The following is a 6712-nucleotide window of genomic DNA, read 5'->3' on the forward strand; positions in this document are numbered from 1 at the left end:
ACGTTTCACAATTTTGCTTTAAGTTATAAAGTTATTTTGTTATTTACATATGGCCTAAGAACCCACCCACCACTTTAATCACACTCTAGATCTTGTTTGAACATATGGCATAGAAACTGAACATTTAACAGTGTTTCCTGAAAACCCTCTCCTGTCTGATCATTTCCTGATAACATTTACATTTACAATAATTGATTACACAGCAGTGGAGAGTAGACTTTATCACAGTAGATGTCTCTCTGAAAGCGCTGTAACTAAGTTTAAGAATATAATCCACCCACTGTTATCATCTTCTATGCCCTGTACCAACACAGAGCAGAGCAGCTATCTGAATGCTACTCCAACAGAGGTCGATTATCTTGTTAATAATTTCACCTCCTCACTACGTACGACTCTGGATACTGTAGCTCCTGTGAAAACTAAGGTCTCTAATCAGAAGTACCTGACTCCGTGGTATAATTCTCAAACACGTAGCCTAAAGCAGATGACTCGTAATCTGGAGAGGAAATGGCGTGTCACAAATTTAGAGGATCATCATTTAGCCTGGAGAAATAGTTTGCTGCTTTATAAGAAAGCCCTCCGCAAAGCCAGAACATCTTACTATTCGTCACTGATTGAAGAAAATAAGAACAACCCCAGGTTTCTCTTCAGCACTGTAGCCAGGCTGACAAAGAGTCAGAGCTCTTTTGAGCCAACAATCCCTTTAACGTTAACTAGTAATGACTTCATGAACTTCTTCACGAATAAAATTTTTATCATTAGAGAAAAAATTACCCATAATCATCCCACAGATGTAATATTATCTACAGCTACTCTTAGTACCATTGATGTTAAGTTAGACTCTTTTTCTCTAATTGATCTTTCTGAGTTAACTTCAATAATTACTTCCTCCAAACCATCAACGTGTCTTTTAGACCCCATTCCTACAAAACTGCTCAAAGAAGTCCTGCCATTAATTAATTCTTCGATCTTAAATATGATCAACCTATCTCTAATAATCAGCTATGGACCACAGGCCTTCAAGCTAGCTGTAGTTAAACCTTTACTCAAAAAGCATCTCTAGACCCAGCAGTGTTAGCTAATTACATGCCAATCTCCAACCTTCCTTTCATATCAAAAGTCCTTGAAAGAGTAGTTGTCAAACAGCTAACAGATCATCTGCAGAGGAATGGTTTATTTGAAGAGTTTCAGTCAGGTTTCAGAGCTCATCACAGCACAGAAACAGCTTTAGTGAAGGTTACAAATGATCTTCTTATGGCCTCTGACAGTGGACTCATCTCTGTGCTTGTCCTGCTAGACCTCAGTGCAGCATTCGATACTGTCGACCATAATATCCTATTAGAGCGATTAGAACATGCTGTAGGTATTACAGGTACTGTGCTGCAGTGGTTTGTATCATATTTATCTAATAGACTCCAGTTTGTAAATGGAGAGTCCTCTTCACACACTGAGGTTAATTATGGAGTTCCACAGGGTTCAGTGCTAGGACCAATTCTGTTTACATTATACATGCTTCCCTTAGGCAGCATCATTAGAAGACATAGCATACATTTTCACTGCTATGCAGATGACACCCAGCTCTATCTGTCCATGAAGCCAGATAACACACACCAATTAGTTAAACTGCAGGAACGTCTTAAAGACATAAAGACCTGGATGGCCGCTAACTTTCTGCTTCTTAATTCAGATAAAACTGAGGTTATTGTACTCGGCCCTGAAAATCTTAGAAATATGGTATCTAACCAGATTCTTACTCTGGATGGCATTACCTTGGCCTCCAGTAACGCTGTGAGGAACCTTGGAATCATTTTTGACCAGGATATGTCCTTCAACGCACATATTAAACAAATATGTAAGACTGCGTTCTTCCATTTGTGCAACATCTCTAAAGTTAGAAATATCCTGTCTCAGAGTGACGCTGAAAAACTAGTTCATGCATTTATTACTTCCAGGCTGGACGACTGTAATTCATTATTATCAGGATGTCCTAAAAACTCACTGAAAAGCCTTCAGCTAATCCAAAATGCTGCAGCAAGAGTACTGACAGGGACTAGAAAGAGAGAGCAGATTTCTCCTGTTTTGGCTTCCCTTCATTGGCTTCCCGTTAAATCCAGAATTGAATTCAAAATCCTGCTCCTCACATACAAGGTCTTAAATAATCAGGCCCCATCTTATCTTAATGACCTTGTAGTACCATATCACCCTATTAGAGCACTTCGCTCTCGCTCTGCAGGCCTACTTGTTGTTCCTAGAGTATTTAAAAGTAGAATGGGAGGCAGAGCCTTCAGTTTTCAGGCCCCTCTTCTGTGGAACCAGCTTCCAGTTTGGATTCAGGAGACAGACACTATCTCTACTTTTAAGATTAGGCTTAAAACTGCCGGGGGATTCCCATGATGCATTGAGTTTTTCCTTTCCAGTCACCTTTCTCACTCACTATGTGTTAGCAGACCTCTCTGCATTGAATCATATCTGTTATTAACCTCTGTCTCTCTTCCACAGCATGTCTTTATCCTGTCTTCCTTCTCTCACCCCAACCGGTCGTAGCAGATGGCCCCGCCCCTCCCTGAGCCTGGTTCTGCCGGAGGTTTCTTCCTGTTAAAAGGGAGTTTTTCCTTCCCACTGTCGCCAAAGTGCTTGCTCATAGGGGGTCATATGATTGTTGGGTTTTTCTCTGTATCTATGAAGTGCCTTGAGGCGACTTTTGTTGTGATTTGGCGCTATATAAATAAAATTGAATTGAATTGAATTGAATTAATAATTATCCTTATTGCTGTTTTAGAGGAGCGGTGCTTCAAAGGATAGCTGCAGATTATACAGTACGAATAAAATGTTCACGTTTCTCCAACATTGTCTTCCCAACAGTTTCACTAACATCTACACTGGATGGCCAAGAAGCGTTCGCGATGTCTTATCGGGCGCTTTTCCGGCGCTGATAATTGGCGTCTGTCGTGTCAGTGACGTAAAAGACGGATTTAATGCGACATGACCGTTCAAACAGCAGTCGCGTTCTAAAACATCGGATATGTTTCGGATTCAGCACCACACATGAAAGTGACCCAGATCGGATTTGAAAATATCGGATTTGTGCCGTTCATACTGTCATACCATGATCGGATATGGGTCGCATAGGGTCAAAAAAAGTCAGATTTGATGTGCTTTTGCCTGCAGAGTGAACGTAGCCATAGATCCTAAACACACGTCGTCATCCTGTTAAATAACCATGATGTGATGTAGTTTCCAAATTTAACTGAAAACTGATCCAAGTGGAAGACCACTTTAATCAGACCATCAGTCACCTCCCTGATAACTGTGGCCTCTTTCAGCAAGATAATTTTCTCCCCTACAAAGCAAAAATGGCTCAGGAATGGTTTGGTAACAGTGAGTTTGAGGTGTTGACTTGGCCTCCAAATTCCAAAGATCTCAGTCCAATTGAGCATCTGTGTGATGTGCTGGACAAACAAGTTTGGTCCATGGAGACCCCGCCTTGCAACTTAAAGGACTTAAAGGATCTGTTTCTAACATCTTGGTGCAGATACCACAGCACACCTACATATGAGCTATAACTGATATCAGGATCAGCTTCTTGTACAAAATATAGAGTTGAAAATATGTGTGTAAAGTGTCATTTGAAAGTATAATATATTTAAGGATATAATAGTTACTATTGCTGAATGCTGTGCCACATGTAGAAGTAGAAAGGGCACTGCTTCCCGTGTTGACTACAAGGCTTTTGTGGCTTCAGTATTTGGGGTTTTATGCATTAACTCTTTTTATTGTCACAGAAACTCTTCTTTCCTCGCCGTACTTTGTGACTACACTGAAGCCTTACTGACAGTGACATTGCATGTCCTTTGAGATCCCTCATGAGCTGTCAGGACTGTCTCGTCCCACTGTCTGTGCTGGTCAAGTAACAAGCCTGGTCGTGTCTGTGTGACCGGACTGAGTGCAACAGCATCTGCAGTCTGGCTGCATCTTCAGTTTCTTCTTCCTGTGGAATTTTCTGCTTTCAGTGAAAAAAATCTTCTTTTTTTTTGCACTTTTAATGATTTTTATGTCTGCAAATCAGTAGGAGAAAAAGCCAATAAAGGAACTACTTCTGACATCTCATACTGTTTAAGCAGATGTTGCTGCATGTCTTAATATAACCCAGTCTAGCTGTCAGTCCATGCAGTGTTTATGACAGACAGCTGACTGTGAGGCCTTATGGCATTGCTTCGCTAATTGAGCTAACTTTCAAACTCATTCAGTCCTCTGGGAGTAACACAACTGTTACAGACAATCAACATGATGAGGCTTGTCAACTCACCACCGGTGAACTACTTCAGCTTTAGCAGCTGATTTGGTTCCCCACCAGAAACAGTCTTTATTTAACGTCTGCGTGCAACTGGATCTCAAATATTTATCAAATAACTTCACAAATATTATTTCGGCAAAAAATAGTGGATAAGCAGTGATGCTAACACCAAGGTAGGAAACAACATGGTGGGATTTCAGGATTCGAAATATGACCGTGTACTTCAGAAACAAGAAGCACTCAGAGAGCTCAAACCTCCGCCACAGCAGCTCACTCGCTGGGTAGTGTTTACTTTTAAGGGGCAATTATTTAATTTTTTTATATATTAATTTTGTTTCATTTTTGTTTCATCTGTTCTTTTTAGATGTAATGTCGGAAGTTTGTGGGGCAATAAAAAGCGTAGCATGACTAACTTGGCAGTTCATTCTCTTTTTCTTGACAACCCTTTCTTTAAAGATAGGACATGTTTTGGGGTCATCTTGAAAGAAATGCGATGTAAAATGTTAAAGTGAGGTCAGAGGTCAAATGTGGCATGATATTTGGATGCAAATTATAATATGACAAAATATGACCTGAGTTTGATTTTGAAAGCTTCCTTCTTCCTTCTTTGGATTCAGGAGACAGACACTATCTCTACTTTTAAGATTAGGCTTAAAACCTTTCTTTTTGCTAAAGCATATAGTTAGGGCTGGACCAGGTGACCCTGAATCCTCCCTTAGTTATGCTGCAATAGACGTAGGCTGTCGGGGATTCCCATGATGCATTGAGTTTTTCCTTTCCAGTCACCTTTCTCACTCACTATGTGTTAATAGACCTCTCTGCATTGAATCATATCTGTTATTAACCTCTGTCTCACTTCCACAGCATGTCTTTTATCCTGTCTTCCTTCTCTCTCCCCAACCAGTCGCAGCAGATGGCCCCGCCCCTCCCTGAGCCTGGTTCTGCCGGAGGTTTCTTCCTGTTAAAAGGGAGTTTTTCCTTCCCACGGTCACCAAAGTGCTTGCTCATAGGGGGTCATATGATTGTTGGGTTTTTCTCTGTATCTATTATTGTATGATCCACTGTGCAATATAAAGCACCTTGAGGCGACTGTTGTTGGGATTTAGCACTATATAAATAAAACTGAATTGAATTGAATTGAAAAAGAGGTCAAAAGTCCAAAGTAATTTGATATTTAAAATCCTCATAAATCATTTTCTATATGGTGTCAATACAATGACAGTAAGAAACAGCTTTTAATAGCTCTATTTAGCCTTGAAGAATCTTGTCAGTTTTTGACTAATGAATCGTTGAAACTTTTCGAATGTCATGCATGCAGGCAAATGCTAGTGTTAGCTATCCATCCATTCTCTTCCACTTATCAAATTCACACACCTATCCCAGCCTCTACAGGGGTGAGACAGCTATGGGGCACCGTTTGTAAACAGAAACACGCTGAAATCAACGGCAACATTTTTCCACATTTAGCTCAAAACCTTATAAAAACATGTTTTTTTCGAGTCATTTTTCTTAACATTTACTAAAATGTTTGTAACTTCTTATATTTAAAACACCATATTAAATGTTAAATCTTAAATCTAAATATAATATTTAAATCTAAATGTTAAATGTTACAGGAAACTAAATATTTAGCTAACGTGCAAATTTATTGAACGGGTCAACGGAAATACCAAAATAAAAGCTTTACGAAAACCTCCGGCACTAAAGTGTGCCGGTGGTGGTCAGGTTGCATCTGCTCTCCCTTGACGGTCACTTCTCACCACCATGAGCTGCTTCACTTCTTGCCTACCAGCATGTGCAGCGATTTAGCTGGACATGTGCTGCGGTGATTGTGAAGTGGAGGCTGTAGCTGCTGAGGGTGCTGGACCTTTGGATGGTCGGCAAAACGGCTCTTCCAATGTTTTCAGCTAAAGGAAGTTGGAGTAGGCGGACTACCTGGACAGAACCCACACATGCAAGGGGGAGAACATGCAAACTCCACAGACTTCCAGGACTTTTTTAATGATGCTGAATGTTGTATGATGAACCCAGGGCGTTCTTGCTTCAAGACAGCATGGCACTGTGTCACCGAGCTGTCCCAAGTATCATATACTGAACATCATTTGGATAATTACTGAAAAGTTATTTTATAAGCCAACTATTTGCCAGTCACTGAATATTATTGATTAAGATGTCATTGACTGTTACTAATAAATACGTATTAACACTAGATGATGTAAAAAATTAACAACACTAAATGAAATTTTGAATGGATTGTTCACTTTTTTTGTATTTTAATAAATAAACATTTGATCCTCTTTGAAACAAATCAGTGAAGATGGTACACTAACACATGGCACACAGTATTCAACAACTTTACATGATTTTTTAAATCATCCATATTATTTAAATAGTGACTTTTAGATTAGTTTCCAGTGT

The sequence above is a fragment of the Maylandia zebra genome, linkage group LG10 (assembly GCF_041146795.1).
Source record: "Maylandia zebra isolate NMK-2024a linkage group LG10, Mzebra_GT3a, whole genome shotgun sequence".
Classification (NCBI taxonomy): domain Eukaryota; kingdom Metazoa; phylum Chordata; class Actinopteri; order Cichliformes; family Cichlidae; genus Maylandia; species Maylandia zebra.